General features: G+C 53.8%; 1 long non-coding RNA gene across 4 annotated transcripts in view; it reads right to left on the bottom strand.

Moving 5' to 3' along the window:
* The window catches only part of LOC140631014 (uncharacterized), a 149,581-nt gene extending 134,402 nt beyond the window's left edge, over positions 1-15,179 (bottom strand). For 3 of the 4 annotated variants that reach the window (XR_012028683.1, XR_012028681.1, XR_012028682.1), the window contains exons 1-2: positions 14,803-15,179; positions 7,887-7,970 (exon numbers count right to left, since the gene is read on the bottom strand). This is a non-coding gene — a long non-coding RNA (uncharacterized lncRNA). The remainder of the gene's footprint in view (positions 1-7,886; positions 7,971-14,802) is intronic. The other variant, XR_012028680.1, reaches the window with a different exon arrangement.
* Between the last annotated feature and the right edge of the window lie 1,020 nt (positions 15,180-16,199).

Below are 16,199 nucleotides of genomic sequence, written 5' to 3'. Positions count from 1 at the left end.
AGTCAACAATGTAGGAACCAGCTCTGCAACCTCTACCCTGGAGACCAGAGAGTAGTCAAGGCATTTGGCTGGTTGAGGGAGAATCCTATCCTGTGGAGTCAAGTGGCCAACACGCCATTTTACGTCCACCGGTCATGGCCAGAAAAGAAGACAGACACTTACAAGCCCGAGGCCTCCACATCCTGCTTGGGGCAGCCTGACCCAAGGCTCCATGGTGAGGAGTGTTGGCTGAGAACTCAGCCTCCTAATCCTTGATAAATAAATAAACACTGTTAAATCTGCTGTTCGGTGGGCCTGGGTAATTAGCATTTGCGGTAAGCAGTTATGGGGTTAAGTGCTACCAGGGGTTTGATCTGGGCTGACAGAGTCTGAGCTACCGAGTGGGGTGGTTGCCTAGCAACAACACCTGTGGCACATTAAACAGCCAGTCAGCTTTGTCAACTTCTAGCAGGGGCTTTGTAGCGGCGGAAGATGGGGGTGGAGGAAGGATTAGGGGGGCCCAGAGGTGGGGAGCTGGACAGTGGGTCTCAGGATGGACGAGGGAGGTGCTCTGTGCACCCCCAGAACAGCTCGTGGGGTCTACTTCCTCATGCAGGGAGCAGGGCGGGCAGCTCCGCGTGTGAGTCCAGGGGAGCTATCCCACCATGGCTCTTGTCATCACCTAAGACCCTCAGGCCAGCAGCCAGGGGAAGTAGGAATCCCCTTATCATCACCCAAGCTCCCTCTCAGGATAAGGCATCTCAGGATTTGGTGATGGGGTGGGGGGCACAGTGGGGAGAGGAGGTGCCTTTGTGGTTTTGTTCTCAGACCCCAGAGGAGCAGGGCCTCCTTCCGCTGTCTTCAAGAAAAGGACCATAGAGCACGAAAGCAAAGACCCTGACAGGACAGAGTCCTTCTTACCACCTCGCGTTCGCACCTTCCCACACATTGCTCTGGACTTCCTCCCATGCACGCCTGAGCGAGAGAGCTGGGAAAAAAGCAAAGATTTGGGGAAAGGCAGAGAGCTTAATAACATTGTTGCTGCCGTCTTGATAGAATTAATGGGCCAGTGAGCCAGCCCCCAGACTTTCCTCGGAATTCCCACCCGGCCTCTGCGTGGGGCTGCGGGCTAAGGCTGGAGAGGGATGTACCTAATTCAGAACACAGCCCTGGCAATCAGAACACTTGGGGGTCAACTCCACTTGTGTCGCTTGTAAGCCATATGGCCTTGGGCTCATACCTGTGCTGAGACTCAGTTTCCTCATCTGCAGAGTAGAGGGTAATTATATCTGCCCTGCTTGCCTTCCAGGGACCAAAGGAATGCCGTCAACCCTCCCACACGCAGAACGCGTCCGTAACACAAAGGAGATGCCAATTTATCCGCTCTCTTGGACTGGCCTGAGCTCTCTGCTGTTTGGCCCAAAGCGGAAGAGAGAAGAACAGCCATGTGGCCATGTTGCTGGGTAACCGGCTGGTAGTGTGGACCTGAGCGGGGGCCTAGTCCACTATCCTACTCTAGGGTCACGGGTTCACATCCAGCTCCAGGCAAATGATGACTGGGATCATTGGGTTTGGACTTCAGAGAGTCTGACTTTCAGATGACCTGGTGCTTATCTACCACCCACTGAGTTCTCACCGAACACTTCTGCGTGCAGTTACAAGAGAAACTGAGGCAGGCTGGAGAACCTGGCTCAGGGTCCCAAACATGGCATCTCCCCAGCCTCCCCTCCTTCTGGGTTATCTTGAGAGGCAATCCAGTGCCCACGGAGGGCACATGGCGTCGTCCCTCCGGCTTGGGAAATAAGCATCGGCAAGCTGGCCTGGTGTCCCACTGGCACACTGGCCTCCTCTGCGTCTTACAAAGTTGGCAAGTCTCCCTTTCCACACCACAGCTAAGACAGTTCCTCCCCATCCTTGAAGTCACACGTCTAATTAGAAGAAGAGAGAGAGAATATATCCAGCAACCAACGCCTGTAAGGCCCAGCCCAGCTAACGTCGCTACTCACCAGCCCAGAAGGCCCGGAGGCCTCTGCGTGTCTCTGTGGGCTTCTGCCCGCGTGGCCACGGGTCCTGTGGACAGCCCGCCACCCCTAGGGTGACAGAGAGTGTGACTGTGTATGAGCCGCTCCCTCCGTGGCTTCTCCAAGCCCAGTGTTGTGCCGTTATTTTCATGCTCTGGGTTATATTTAACTCAAGTCATAATATTTGGGGGGTTGGAAGCCTGCTGTTTCACCAAGAAAGGCATTTGAATATTCTCAGTTCCAGAGAATTCCAAGGGCTCTGGGAAGAGAGTGAGGCGGTTGCCCCAGATTTGTCTGACACATCGTGGTCACGTGGACTCCATTAGCGGATGACTGAGGCATTAGGCAGGCAGCCTAAAGGAATGTTGTAGAAATGATGAAGAGGAGCCAGTGAGTGATGTCAGCAGGAGGCTGATGCCTCTGGGGGTCCCAGGGCACTCGCCCCACACATCCCCACAGGGAGGGAGAGTCTAATTGGCAATATCGCCTGCCTTGTCACCACCCCACCTCTTATACCCGGTGTCACTGTGAGCAGAGGCAGAGCTAGAGTCCCGCTTGACGTGAGGAGAGGCACGATCCTGCTCCTCCCCAACTGAGGCTCTCACTCCTGAAGCCTCTGATAAGAAAAGAAAGCATCCGAAGGGACTGCTGTCCTTACACTGGGAGGTAGTGTCCCCCCCACCCCGCCACCCCCCAAAGAAGCCCCGGCAAGGTTGGCGGGGGGCAAAGCACAGGTTGTCCGCAAAGCGTGGAAACACGGATGGTGCTATTTTATTCCTTACAGTAGAAAGACATCCCCGAGGACACAGAGCCATTCACCTGTTTCCAGATTTTTAGGGACACTCCATACACACTCCTTTCAAATTCCAGGTCTCTGAGTTCACTTTCTCAAAGTTCTTTTGCTTGTGCAGAAGTTTCCCTGGGAAAGTCAGCCTGACGCCTTTTGCACTGCTTCCCCGAGCCACGACGGGCCCTCTGGGCCGGGCCCAGAATCCGCGGTGAGGTCCGCGAGGCAGTGGAGCGGGAGGACAGGCGGGGTGGCCGCGGTCCTCTCCTGTGGTGTCTACACCCAGGAGGTCTGAGACCGCCAGGAGAGGAGGAGAGGAGGCCCCGGACACCCGCCAGTCCGAGTGGACCCCGATCCCCTGAGCAGCCGGGGCAGCTGGCCCCAGCCCTGCGCAGGGTCCCCCAGAACAGATCCTACTGACACCTCGAGGGGTCCCGCTGGGTGCAGGGGTCCGGGAGGCCACCACCCAGGGAGCAGGAACCAAGTGACCTTGGCCATTGGCGGCCGTCGCGGCCCCCAGGTGTCGAGGGCGCCGTCTCATCTCCGGCCTCAACTAAGCTCTAAAACCAGCATTTGCTTCACATTCATGGGAACTGACATATGGTATAATTTTTTTCTGAAATCTTCCAAGTTCCCTAGGCAGCTTTGACGTGAATATTAATACTAACATAATTTCATGATGATTAGAGAACACAATTAAGGGCTATTAATAATGACACAAATAATGACATTTAAGGCCTCATTTTAATTTGAGTAATATTCTATCTGGTGGTATTTAAACAGCTCTGTCTGGCACAATTAGGATAGTGCTGGGGTGCAGCCACTGCTCCCGGAATCCGCAAGTCCCACCTCACAGCCCACCTCCAGAGCAAGGCAGGGGGTGGGGGACACTGCCCCAAACCTGAGATGTACGCAAGGGGAGCCTCCTGCACTGGCCACGCGTCACCAGCAGCAGCGGGTCGGTCCTGGGACGAAGAGCCCTGTGAACGGGCTGCAAGACGAGTCCACGCTGGGAAAGCTCCCTGGCGGCTACACTGGACTCGGTCAGCTGCTCCCTTCGGAGCTACACCGCTGCTCACCAAAGGTTGGGGGGATGGTTTGGGTTTCCCCATTATCTAAACTAACTCCTACTCGCCGTGCAGACTTGGCTTCCCATTTAGACACACAAGCCTCTCCAACCCCTTTTCAGCCACACTATCCTACGTCGGTCTTAGCATGTTGTATTGCAATCATCCGCATGCTTTTCCACCTCCCCATCAGACTGCTCACCTCAGGGCCCGGGCTGCGTCTTTTTGCCTTAGACCCTCAGCACATAGTGGATACTCCATGTTTGTTGAATGACTTAATGACCAAATGACTGAACGTTCTCTGCCTTCCGGCCATAGCGCGCATGTTTCAGGCTGAAGTCTCAGGATCGTGTAATACCTGCTGAGCCCCACATGCACCTGTTGGATGTTTCTGCCCAATAGCAAACATCTGGGAGATGACTGGGCTGGTTGGGGGTGGTGCCCAGAGAGGAAATGCCCGGGAAATACAAAACTTCAGTGGGAAAGCAGGTAGAACCATCAAGACTTTAAATATCCCAAAGTCCTGGACCCACACATTAGGCAGCTGGAGGAAACACAGCCTCACTTCATGATATATTTTGGAATTGTAGACTAAATTCCGTATGGAGAGATGTGGTAGATAAGGCTGGGCTAGAGGCTGGGTTTTATGCTAATTCAGGTTTCTATAGCAGAAGGGAGGAAACAAACAGCCAACTTCCTGATAAGTGAGGTTCTTAAAGAATTAAATAGGAAGAGAAGGGAAGAAGAGGAGAGAGGAAGAGGAAGGGGGTAAGAATATTAGCTGAGCATTTATCCTGTGCTGGGTACTTTGGATACTTAACACCCAATATCTCCTTTGATCCCTGTAGTTATCTCATGAGAGATTTTATTATTATTATTATTATTATTATTATTATTATTAATTTTCATTTCACAGATGAAATGCGAGGCCACACAGCAGTATGTGGCTGATCCAGGCTTCAAACCCACGGCTGTGTGACTGCAGAGCCCAGACTGTAATCATCCGCTGGGCTAGACAAGTGACTGGGAAGGATGAGAGCGCATGGGATGCCTGCCAGAGGAGAAAAGTGGACATGGAGGGGAGGCAGCCTTCACTGATGATTCCAGGAGGTCTGCAGGGCAGAAATGGAAATCCACTGGCTGGGACCAGAACCGGTGACCCCAGAGCTGACGAGGGCCCGAGTCTGCCCACCCACTGCCTCCTCCCAACCCCTGCCCCTGAACTGGTGGCGCTGGACACGTCTGAGGACAGGGTTGTCAGGCAACTGCCTCCAGCACAGGCTGATGGAGCTCTGGCCAAGGCCAGCACGGCCGCGGAGGCCAGCACGGCCGCGGAGGCCAGGACAGGCTTTGCAAATAGCTGGGGAAGTTAAGTGGAACCTTTCTGGGTAATTGACTGTGCCTGTCCACAAGACCCCCTGCCAAGCCCAGGCAGGCCCGGCCTGACACACAGCAACCTGTCTGGAGTCTGCTCTGCAGAGGCAGAGCGCCTGGCTGACAGCAGGCTGGTGATGCTGCTGCAAGACGCCCCGTTCCCCATGCAGGCCTCGTTTTCTCTGAATGTCTGATGCACAAGGCCAGGAACCACTTGAATCCATGGCAATGGTGGTGGCGGCAGCAAGGCAGCGGGTAGGCAGGATGCGATCCATTGGAGGATGGGGGGCCGTGCTCCAGGCAGAGCACCCTCGACTCACCAGAGGCCACCTTGCCTCCGGCGGCACCGCTCCCAGCCTGTCACTGTACCGGCCGCCCCTCCCAATGCCACACAAGCAGCATCAGACAGGCGCAGGCTCGGGGCGCACGGGAGGGCACTGCATGTCACATGCAGAGATTCTTGTGGCAGCGGGAAGACCCTGAAAGCTGCACAGCTGGTCACTCACCTATTTCCTCCTCCTAAGGCAGGATTGTTTCCTTTTGCTACCTACCACCATCTCCTAAATCCTTCCCTCTGCCTCCTAAACACACACCCTGGGGAGTCAGCCCACCCATCCCTCTAGCCAGCATCAGACCTGGTGTCAGACCCACGCATCCAAACTGGCCTGCTTTTTTTTTTTTTTTTTTAAGATTTTATTTATTCATGAGAGACAGGGAGAGAGAGAGAGAGAGAGAGAGAGAGAGAGAGAGGCAGAGACACAGGCAGAGGGAGAAGCAGGCTCCATGCACCGGGAGCCCGACGTGGGATTCGATACCGGGTCTCCAGGATCGCGCCCTGGGCCAAAGGCAGGCGCCAAACCGCTGAGCCACCCAGGGATCCCCAAACTGGCCTGCGTTTATGGGGACCCGGGGTCCCCCTGCCCCGAGCTCCTGGGCAGCAGCTGTAGAGGGCACAGGCATGTGGGGAGCCCAGGTAGGGCTGATGGAGGCAGGAACAGAGGAGTCAAGGGCAGCATGGGGATGGGGATGCAAAGAAGCAGAGCAGCCATGCGGAATGAGGCCAAGGGCAAGGCTAGACTGTCCTCCCAGGTCCCCTGTTCCCTCTCAGGGTTGCTTTCTCACTCCAGGTTAACATAAGCTTAAGATAAATTTCTCATCTTTCCCCACTGGCCGGCAGCTCCTCCGGGGCCAAGGTCTGTGCTGGCACTCTTGCTCTCCCAGCTCAGAGATCTCTCTGCACTTCCCGGGGCACCCCCACCGCCGATGGGAGGCAGAGTAATGCTGACCCTCGTGTTCTTGTCCCCTCTGCAGTTCCACCCTGACCACTCAGGGTGAAGCCCTTAGACTCTCTGGCCTGGACCACTGCAGTGGCCTCCTGGCTAAACTCCAGGCCCACCTCTCTCCCCACTTCCTACACACACCATTATCAGAATCACCTCCCCAAAGGGTAAAAACCATATCTAACCTACAGGAAGAGCCTACTGTGTGCCAGGCATTATCCTAAGCGCTTCACATACATTACTTTTTTTTTTTTTTTAAGATTTTATTTATTTATTCATGAGAAACAGAGAGAGAGGCAGAGACACAGGCAGAGGGAGAAGCAGGCTCCATGCAGGGAGCCCGACGTGGGACTCGATCCCAGGTCTCCAGGATCACACCCCAGGCTGCAGGCGGCACTAAATCGTTGCGCCACCGGGGCTGCCCTATACATCACTTCTTTGATCCTTACAACAGCTCCACGAGGTGACCACTGTTGATCATTCTCATTGCACAGATGGGGGAAGGGAGGCACATAGAAATAAAATTATCTGCTCAAATCACCCAGCTAGGCAATGAGCACCAGGATTGGGAAGCTCCCCTGTTAATCTTAAATCAGGAGTAGCAATGATCACTCTATACTCTGTCTCTCCTCAGAAACTTCTTAGGGACTTCCCACTGCCTGTCCTGTCACAGATCCTAAATCCTTAGCTTCCAGGCCTTCAAAAATCTGTGCTAGGCCACCTACCTTCCTCCGTCTCCCCCTAGGACTGCATTCCAGCCCAAGGGGAGGTCCTCCTTTCCCCGAGCACTGTCTAGCCTGGGTACCTGTGCTCTGGACACATCTTCTCTCAGCCATTTCCACCTGCCCAAAGCCCTCCCTGCCATACCCCACCCCCACCCAAAGCCATTCTGCCCTTTTCTGAACCCCGTTCCCTTATTTTAGGAAAGCAGATTATTATAACAGCAAAAGCGTTGGGTTCAGACATCTCAGGTCAAAATGCTCATTCTCTGTCACCGTAAGAAAGCAAATTCACCTCTCTGACCATCAGTTCCCTTGCCTGTAAAAAGAGGGTGATGATAATAGTACTTACTTTCAAAATTGTTGTAATGATTCAAGAAAGTCATCTGGGGAGAGTACCTGACTCCTAATGGACTCTCAGCCAAGGTCACCTCTGCTTCCTGACGGCACAGCATTTACCACTTCTCCCCGCCATTTGGGCTTTTTGGGTCCTCAGAAAACCGAATGTCACTTTAGGGGAGGCATTAAGCATCAGTCTCTGAATTCCCGTACACACCATGCCAAGTGCCAGACGTTGCTGGGGTTCGATAAATGCTTTTTGTGTCAATTACTTCAAAGGCTTGACCAGTGTCAGGATGGCAGAGAGGAGATTCACTTACCAAAGATGGTAAGATCCAGATGACTTCTCAGTTCCCTTCAACCTTGAGAGTCTAGAACTCAAGGAACCTCCTCCCTGGAGAGACCTTAATGCAAAACACAGAATTCCATCTTACACTTACTGGTGTGGATGATGTCAGCTGGAGGTCATATTGACTCTTCAAACCCACGTCTAACCGCCTGCTCACATTTTTCTCTTCCAAATTATTTTTTCCAGGGGTCTGGCATTTCCAGTCCACACCAGGAGTTTTCTGGCAGCCCCAAAGCACGGCTGCCACTGGTGGAAAAGTCAAACCAGCAAATAGAAATGTCACTCAATCATTTCTCAGTGCTTTCCTCTCATTGGCCTTCCCCACCACATATAATGAGAAATTCTTTTTGCCCAAATATTGTTTGAATTTCAAATACACAATTTCCCCGGGGGGTGACCAGATGAAAAGAGAAATCTGGTTTGCAACATAAGACCTCTATGTGGAAGTTGCATTGAGCGAACACCGAAACTAAATTTTTATTGAGCTCCTTGAAATGACAGAAGCACATCAAGGCAACCAGGCTCCCTTCCCACTGTGGTGTGCTTAAATTATTTTAAGTGAACACCAAGGAAGCACCCCTCAAGGGGTGAAGAAAGAAGGAAAGGATTTTAAACACAGTGGGCAAAATAATAAATCTGCTCATGGTGTATAACCCACTCCCTGCAACTGCCCCAGCATGCGCCTTCCTATGTGTCTCTCTGCACAAGCATTGACTGTCCACAGCTGGGGTTCGTAATCTGAGGGGGGTGGTTTGCTAAGAGGCCCTAAGGTGATGATTCTCAATCCTGGCAGCATAAGAATTTCCTAGAGGGTTCTAGAAAAAAATACTAACACCCAAACCCCATCCTGGACCGATTAAGTCAGAGTCTCTGTGTTTAAGGCTCAGACCTCAGAATTTTGTAAAATGTGCAGCCAGGGTGGGATGTATTCATAGATTTGGAGGATAGAAGTACCCTATCCCCTAAACGGCAGGTATGCATTTTGTGCATGCATTTGCATTTTGTTTGCGTGAGAATCTATGTGCTTTGCTGGGGTGCGGGGTCATCACTCTCAGACAATCCCTTAAAATGTCTGTAACTCCAAACAAATCTACAGCTTGGTGTCTTGGGTTCCTTCCTGCCGGAAACAGATCTGCACCTAAGACGTTGTCGCCAATGGGCAAACGGAAGTCAGGTAGGTTTCTGGTGTCTTGAGGAATGACCTTGTGGCTCTAGATCTCAGGTGGCAAGCACCTGTCACTGATGGAGAAGAAGACCCACCAAAAACCAGAGAGAGGCATTCTTGCAGGAAAAACCTGAGCACTCAGTGCAATTTCCTATTTAGGTTGCCCTGCCTGTGACTCAGCTGACAGCTGTGCCCAGTGTCGCCTCTGAATCTGGACAGCAGAAGCCATATCCGTGGAGAGGGATGGGCGCCCAGGAGCTCCATATTCCTGGCTGATCGGTGCACTCCATAAAACCATCCTGAGGACCAGCTTGTTTGTGAGTACTGGGGGACAAGAGGGAGGCACATGGGGATAGGTCAATAAAGAGAGGGCCCAAGCCCCGGAATGGGGCCCCACAGACTAACAAGGCCCCTTGGACCCTTGGGCACCATCGGAATATGATTTCAATAAATGAACTATGTGAACAGGGCCACCAGGGTGAGTGGCATGGGGGGCGGGGTGGGGGAGGGGGGTCGCGGGGCGGGGGAAGCAGCGAGCCTTCCAGGTACCAGAGGCCATTTTGTTAGGAACCTCACTTGCCACCCCTCCTCCAGCTGCGGGGGCCTGGTTGAGTCTGAGATTGGGCTTTGCCAGAGCCCAGCCAGGCCTGCCTCCAGCACTACCCCTGCCAAAAGGCAAGAGGCCTGGCCTTGGGGCTTCTCGGCCCCAAGTCAGCTGCCTAAGTGTTCAGCCCTGCTCATGAAAGGGCCCCCTCTTCCTTCTCCTTTCAGCTCTGAGCTCTAATTTATCCTCCCCTTTGATAACCAACTCCAAACACGTTCAGCCGAGGCCAGGCCATCAGCACACAAAGGCCTGTGCTCTCCCGGCTGAATGAAGCACTTCACTCTTGGGGGGATTTCTATAGAAGGCAAAATCCACCAAACAAGCTATTACACTTAAATCAGACAATGCCCGAGGTGACGGCGAGGAGACCAGCGTTAATGACTCAGCTAGCAGCGGGCTTCTCTATCTGGAAGCTCCACCACAGCATGAGAGAGCAACCCGCTGCCCTTCCCAGCCTCTCAGCCATGTCCCTCTCCTCCTGCTCCCAGACTAGAAAGTTGACCCTCTGTCTGCTGGTTCTCTGAATCCTGAGTCCCCTAGGCCCACGTCGACTGACTCTTGGCTCCCTCTTTGCCTGGGAAAAAAAGAACGGAGAAATTAAGTCTGGGCTGCCCCCTTTCTCTCTCCTTTATTCCGAAGATGAGAAAACCACGGTAATTGTGGAAAGTCACACAGTCAGCTGGTGGCAGAGCCAGAATTAGAACCCTTGTCTCTCGCCTCACTCAATTCATACAGAAACTAACATAAATTAGATGATGCACAGAAAGCACTTAGCATAGTTGCTGGCACATGAAAGCCTCACTAAGCATCAGCTGCTGTTACTTGTTCTAACAGTAGTAGCACGGTTTCTACAGAAGCCATTCCACTACGCAAGGAGGGCTTGCCCTGAGCCGGGCCATCTTCACCCGCCTAAAACAGTGACCCCGTGGCACAGCCCCGCCCCCTGGGAGCTCCCATTCTAATGGAAGATTCAAACTGGTCAACAGGCAATCGCAATACAGGGTCATAAGTGACAGCCCAGGGGAAGCGAGGCGTGCTTTAGGAGCTCATAGGAAGAGCGGCTGGTAGAGACCTTGGGGTTCAGTGAAGAGAAACTGGTATTTCCAGAGCCTGAAGGGTAATCTGGACCTAGCCAGGTGATGGGAGGCGAGCGTGGCTGGTGGGCATATGGGGACCAGGGAGGTGTGTACTTCTGGGAGGAGGGGATAACTGAATGTGCAAAGGCAAACAGGGACTGTGAAGGTGAGCAAAGGCAAGATGCACGTAAGGAAATGCAGAAACGTCTGTGTGAGGGGCTACCTGGGTGTGAGGGGAGGACACAGGGCAGTGCAGGTGAGAAGGCAAGTGGCCGTGAGACCTGGGGAACCACGGGGAAAGCCACAGAAGGGAGCCTGCGCTGCATGGAGAAGTAAGGGGACCACGTGATCCCCGGCACGGTGGAGATGACAGGATGTGCTGTGGGAAGCGGGGGAGAGGGGAGCACCGCCGGCGGTAGGACACCAGCCCGCCGCCAGGTCTCAGTTCAGCCCTGTCCCGTGTTCCATTTCAACACGTCACACGCTTCTGATCTTGAGTCACCAAATAAGCGCACCCTTAAGAGGACTCACGGAAGGGCAAATGATCTGAAAGACGAGAGCTGTGGCCACAGGAGAAAGAAAGCCGACCACGGCATTCCCTGGCAACGTGGATCATTACCCAACACGCCGGGACAGCATGTTCTCCACCGACCAGATGTGTGACCTTGGGCAACCTCCATCCCCCCCATCTGTACAATGAGGACATTTACTAAGGAACTGGTAAGCTGCCTTGCAGTGCTCCCATCCTGAAGTTCTCGTATTTGAGATACATATCCTATATTTTTATTCTAAGATGCCTTGCTTTGCATTGTAATGTTCATGAAAACAAGACAAAATGATTTGCATTTTATAATAGAGGTAACCCAGCTCATCAAAACCAAGGGTCCTGCACAATGATCACAGACATTTCCTCTTCTGGGTTCTCATCATTGAGCCTGAGAAAGGCCGGGACACTGGTATGACACTGACCAGGAAAAGCTGGTTGGGAGCTGGGCTCCTGGGCTGGCTGGCTTTTCCTTGCTGCCTGAGCACAGACCCATGAACCCCTCTTCCTCTGGCCCTTTGCCCTCAGGAGTGAGGTCCTGCAGAGAGCCACAACACTCTTTCCTCATCCAACAGCTCTGGTCGCTGCTAGGGTAGAGGGGACAAAGCTCCAAGGATTGTGGGCAAGTGAACAAGAACAACAACAAAAAAGCCAAACAAATTCAGGCTGGTGTGGGAGACGTAAAGGCCACCTCTGAGCTGTTTTTTGGCTGGAAAGCGTTCTCCATCCTATAGCTCCAGGACACAAACGGCATAGCATCCAGAGGCACACAGCCGCACAGAACAATTGAAAAATTGCCTTGTTGGACTACAACGTGCCAATTTTTCAAATCTAGAGCCATTTTCACTATTACGGTCTGCGCGGCCTAAGCCAGGAGAATTTTCTTCTGGGAGGGAAAATTGATTCCGAGGTTAGCATTAACCCCCATTAGCACAGCATGCCCCATTCCAAAACTATTCTTGGGATCCAAGGGGGCCAGAGGAAGCTATAGAGGCCCACGGCGAGGTTGGTGCCCAACCTCACAGGCGCTAACAGCTAAAGTCCATTAGCCCCATGTCTCAGAAGGGCAAGAGAGTGAGATGGAGAGAGACGGGGAGAGAGGAGCATAAAAGATCTGGGCATGTGTTTTCCCCCTGGTATTTCTAGGGTTTGGAAGTTTGCCTGCACATCTCATTTCATTTGGGTGGGTTGGGAACTTGCATGAGCTGAATAGCAGGACTTAAAGCTAACGCCTGTACAGACCCTTATGATTTTGACCCTGCAGCCCTCACCTGCCACTGCCCTTTCTGACAGGGGCCAGAGCCCGCTTGGGGAGTGTTCTCCAAGGAGCCGGCCTGGGGGTGCCCATCCCATCCCCATTCCTTGTACCCAGTGGCTCAGGGCACAGATCCTTGCAAACACACTGCTATAAGACAGCCTGCTCTGTCCGCCCTAGGTGTCCTATATGGAAAATCATTCCGAGTCAGTCAAGAGCCAGCAGCCTTGATCACAGGGTGTGCTGTGACATCCATCTTCCCAAACAGAGCAAAAACCTACCAGCCCGGCAGAGAAGGCAGTGGTGCAGAGACTGCTGCAATGCAAGGAGAGAAAGACAACTGTGTGGACAAAGGGGAACAGCAGGCCCCCAGGAGAGCAGCGCATCCACTGATCCCCCCCACCCCACCCCGAGGCATTTTCTGACGTGCTGATGACACACCAGTGGGCACTGGTCCTGGATCCAGCAAGCCCACGTCTGAATTTGGGCTCTGCTGCTTGACCTTGGATGAGTTACTCGTGCTTTCTGAGCCTCTGTTTCTTCTCCTGTAGCCTGGAAGTAAAAATAACCACCTGGCCAAGTTGTCAATATTGAATGAGATAAATACAGGAAAAGAATGATTCTGTAACAGTTGCTCCACAGAAATACATATGCATTTATGTATGTATACACAGCAAATAGATATACCCATACACATAAGTGTGTGTGTCTGTAGAAAGAACTAAGGAAGCCCACTATTCATTCCAAGCCCACTATTGGTTCTAAACCGTCTCTGCTGTTCATAGAATGGCATACATTCATTCTTCCGGTAAGGGTTTGCTTCAGAAGCTGTGAATTGTGGCTACATGGCTTACCAGCTCTGAACTTCAGGAGTTCCTCTCTTCCCCCACCCCTCTCTACAGATGCCACCGGCTCACTCACCATCCTCTCCTCCCTAGAGTGACCAGTCTACCCAAAGAGCATTGCAAGGGAGGGCCTGGTAGGTACCTACCTGGTAGGGCCAGGTAGGTGCCTCCTTGGGGGTACTGGAGAGAGGGAAACACTCATTACAGCATGTCTTCCTTCATTTCACAAACACTGGGGATACCTACCATGTGTTAGGCTCTGTGCTAGGCACTGGGGGTAAGAGATGAGCAAGAGCCGGTCCAGTCCCGGGCCCCTATGGGGATCAGAGAAGATGAGGCACCAGACCCATAGAGCGCTCATGACAACCATGGCCTGGTGAGTGCAGGACAGGTGCACAACGAGAAGGTGGGACACGGGGGCATCAGACACAGAGAGGCCCAAGGAGGGCACCAGGGGGTGGGATCCCTGCAGACTCTGTGAAGTTGACCTCTCTTAGTCATCTGGTGATTTGTGCGGGAGGGGAGGGGCGCACGTTGGGCTAAGTGCTGACGGGACGTCCCTGTCAACACAATGTTCCGCCTGGCCGGGCCTTCATATATAAAGATATTTAATGAATTAGTTAATTAATGAGAGGAGTTTGATTGATAGATCATATGGCGCTCGCAGCAGGGTGAGTCTGACCCTCGATATCGCCGCCTGGGCTGCAATCCGTCCCCCTCATTGGTCGGGAGAGCGCGGTCGCTCCGGCAATTTGCATGCATTTAATGTAGCTCTTTAATAGGATGTAATGTTAGCGAAAGCCAAAAGCGCAGCAGCTGTAACTTAAAAGACAGCCCCATTACTGCAAGCCTTATAATTAGGGTAAGAGGGAGACTCGGTCTGCCATATGTTAAACTCTTTTGAGGTTAATAGCTCTGTAAGATTTTTGCAATTTAAAAAAATTACACTTGAAGGATGATGACAAGGCTCATCAATGAGGCGCCTCTCCACCGGAGGGAAGGGACGGGAGGGTCCCATGTCCCGCGAAGGCCTCCTCCTCCTCCTCCTCCTCCTCCTGGGGCCGTGGCGAGGTGGCCCCTTTCCTGCCACAAGTCGCCCGGGTCCCCGCCAGCCTCTCCACGCCGGGCCCCGGGAGCGCACGCAGAGCGGCTGCGGTCTGAGCTCCGCGCACCGGAGCTCGCCCCCTCCCCTTCCCTCCTTCCCCCTCCCCTTCCCTCCTCCCCCTCCCCCTTCCTCCCCCTCCCCCTCCCCCTCCCCCTGGCCCGGCGCGGCGCCCCGCAGCCCCCGGCTCCCGCGGACCCAGCGTGGGGCCCGGGACGCGGGGTGGGGGTGGGGGGTGGGGTCCGCGGGCTCGCGGTGCGCACCCGGGGCGGGGGACGCGGGCGGCGAGCGCTTACCTTGCAGGGTCCCGGGCACCTGCGCACGAAGACGCTGCCCCCGCAGGTTGCCCGGCGCCGACTGCGCAGCCCGGGCCGAATCAGGGAACGCGCCGCAGGCACTGCCCGGGGGAGGAGAGGAAATCGCCGGGGGTGCGCTGGGTAATCACCTGGCACGAGACCCGAGGGGTGTCGGCCTCCGCTGTGTCCCAGCCCACGAGGCGGGAGGAGGGCTGCGGGTGCCCCCTCCTGCTCACCGAGTCCCGCGTGAGCCCCGCTGCACCCTCCGGCCTCTGGAGGCTTCCCCGAGCATCCCTCCCAGCGCGGGGTCACCGCGGGGAGACAGGCGTGCAGAGACGGGAGACGGTCCCTGGGGACCAGAGGAGCCCCCTCCCGCCCGCCGGGCCCGCTCCCCCGGCCTGCGCCCACCGCAGATTCTCTGCCCCCGGAGGGCTGCTCCCGCATCTTTCCCCTTCTCTCCCGCTTCCTAGCAGAGCGCGTGGGTGTCCCACCAAACTCCTGATGACAGACACTCCAGACAAAACAACACAAGGGGAAAAAAAAAAATAAAAGGAAGAAATCCCTCTTATTTTTTTTTAAGGGGGCTCTTGTTAAAAGGAAATTACAGGAGCGATAAAATTACTGCTAATTGCACAATTATCTGATTATCTCTGGTACCAAAAATACATGAGATCCTTTTCCCTTCCCAGCCACTTGAAGAACTCGCAGGGACATCTCTTGAGGAAGGACACAGATCTCTCTTGTCCAAACCTGGGAAGACCAAAGAGAAAAGGGGGGTGTGTGGATGGGGGGTAGCAAAGAGAAGATCCCGGAAGGCAAAAGTACATTCCCCAGGGAAGAGGAGAAAAAGTTTCCGGGCAGGATGGGAAAGAAATGCAGGGGTGGAGAGAGATCACAGAAGATAAGTGGAGTCCGTCTTCCAGCGAATAATGTCAGCACTAGCAAAGCTTAGGGAAGATGAGACCCATAGAGATTAGGTCACTATCCAAGGTCTTAGAGCTGGCAGGTGTGGAGGAGAGTGAGGGTGGATGCCTGCAAGAGAGCCGAGAGCTAGCTATCCAAGCCCTAGCAGCCCTATTGCCTTTTGGGGACGGAAATTGTGGTGGGCTTCTATGACCCAGGTAGAAAACCCTAGTTTGTATTAGAAATCTTGATTTGAAATGCTTCTCATTGGTGACTGCTACAAGGGAACACAGCAGCAATAGCTAACTTTCATGAGCACTTTATGGTTTATAAAGCATTTTCCCATCTGCTTTCTTACAGGATTCTCTCACCTATCCTGTTGGTGGGAATCCCCATTTTCGAAAGGGCTAACCAAGACTCAGACAAGACCAAGAACTCCCCAGGGGGGGGGGGGGGCACAAGCTGTCACTGGAACACCTAAGGCCCCAAGCCCA

Source organism: Canis lupus, chromosome 3, assembly GCF_048164855.1.
Source record: "Canis lupus baileyi chromosome 3, mCanLup2.hap1, whole genome shotgun sequence".
Classification (NCBI taxonomy): domain Eukaryota; kingdom Metazoa; phylum Chordata; class Mammalia; order Carnivora; family Canidae; genus Canis; species Canis lupus.
Note: the sequence above shows the minus strand (reverse complement) of the source record. Positions and strands in the feature narration are given on the sequence as shown.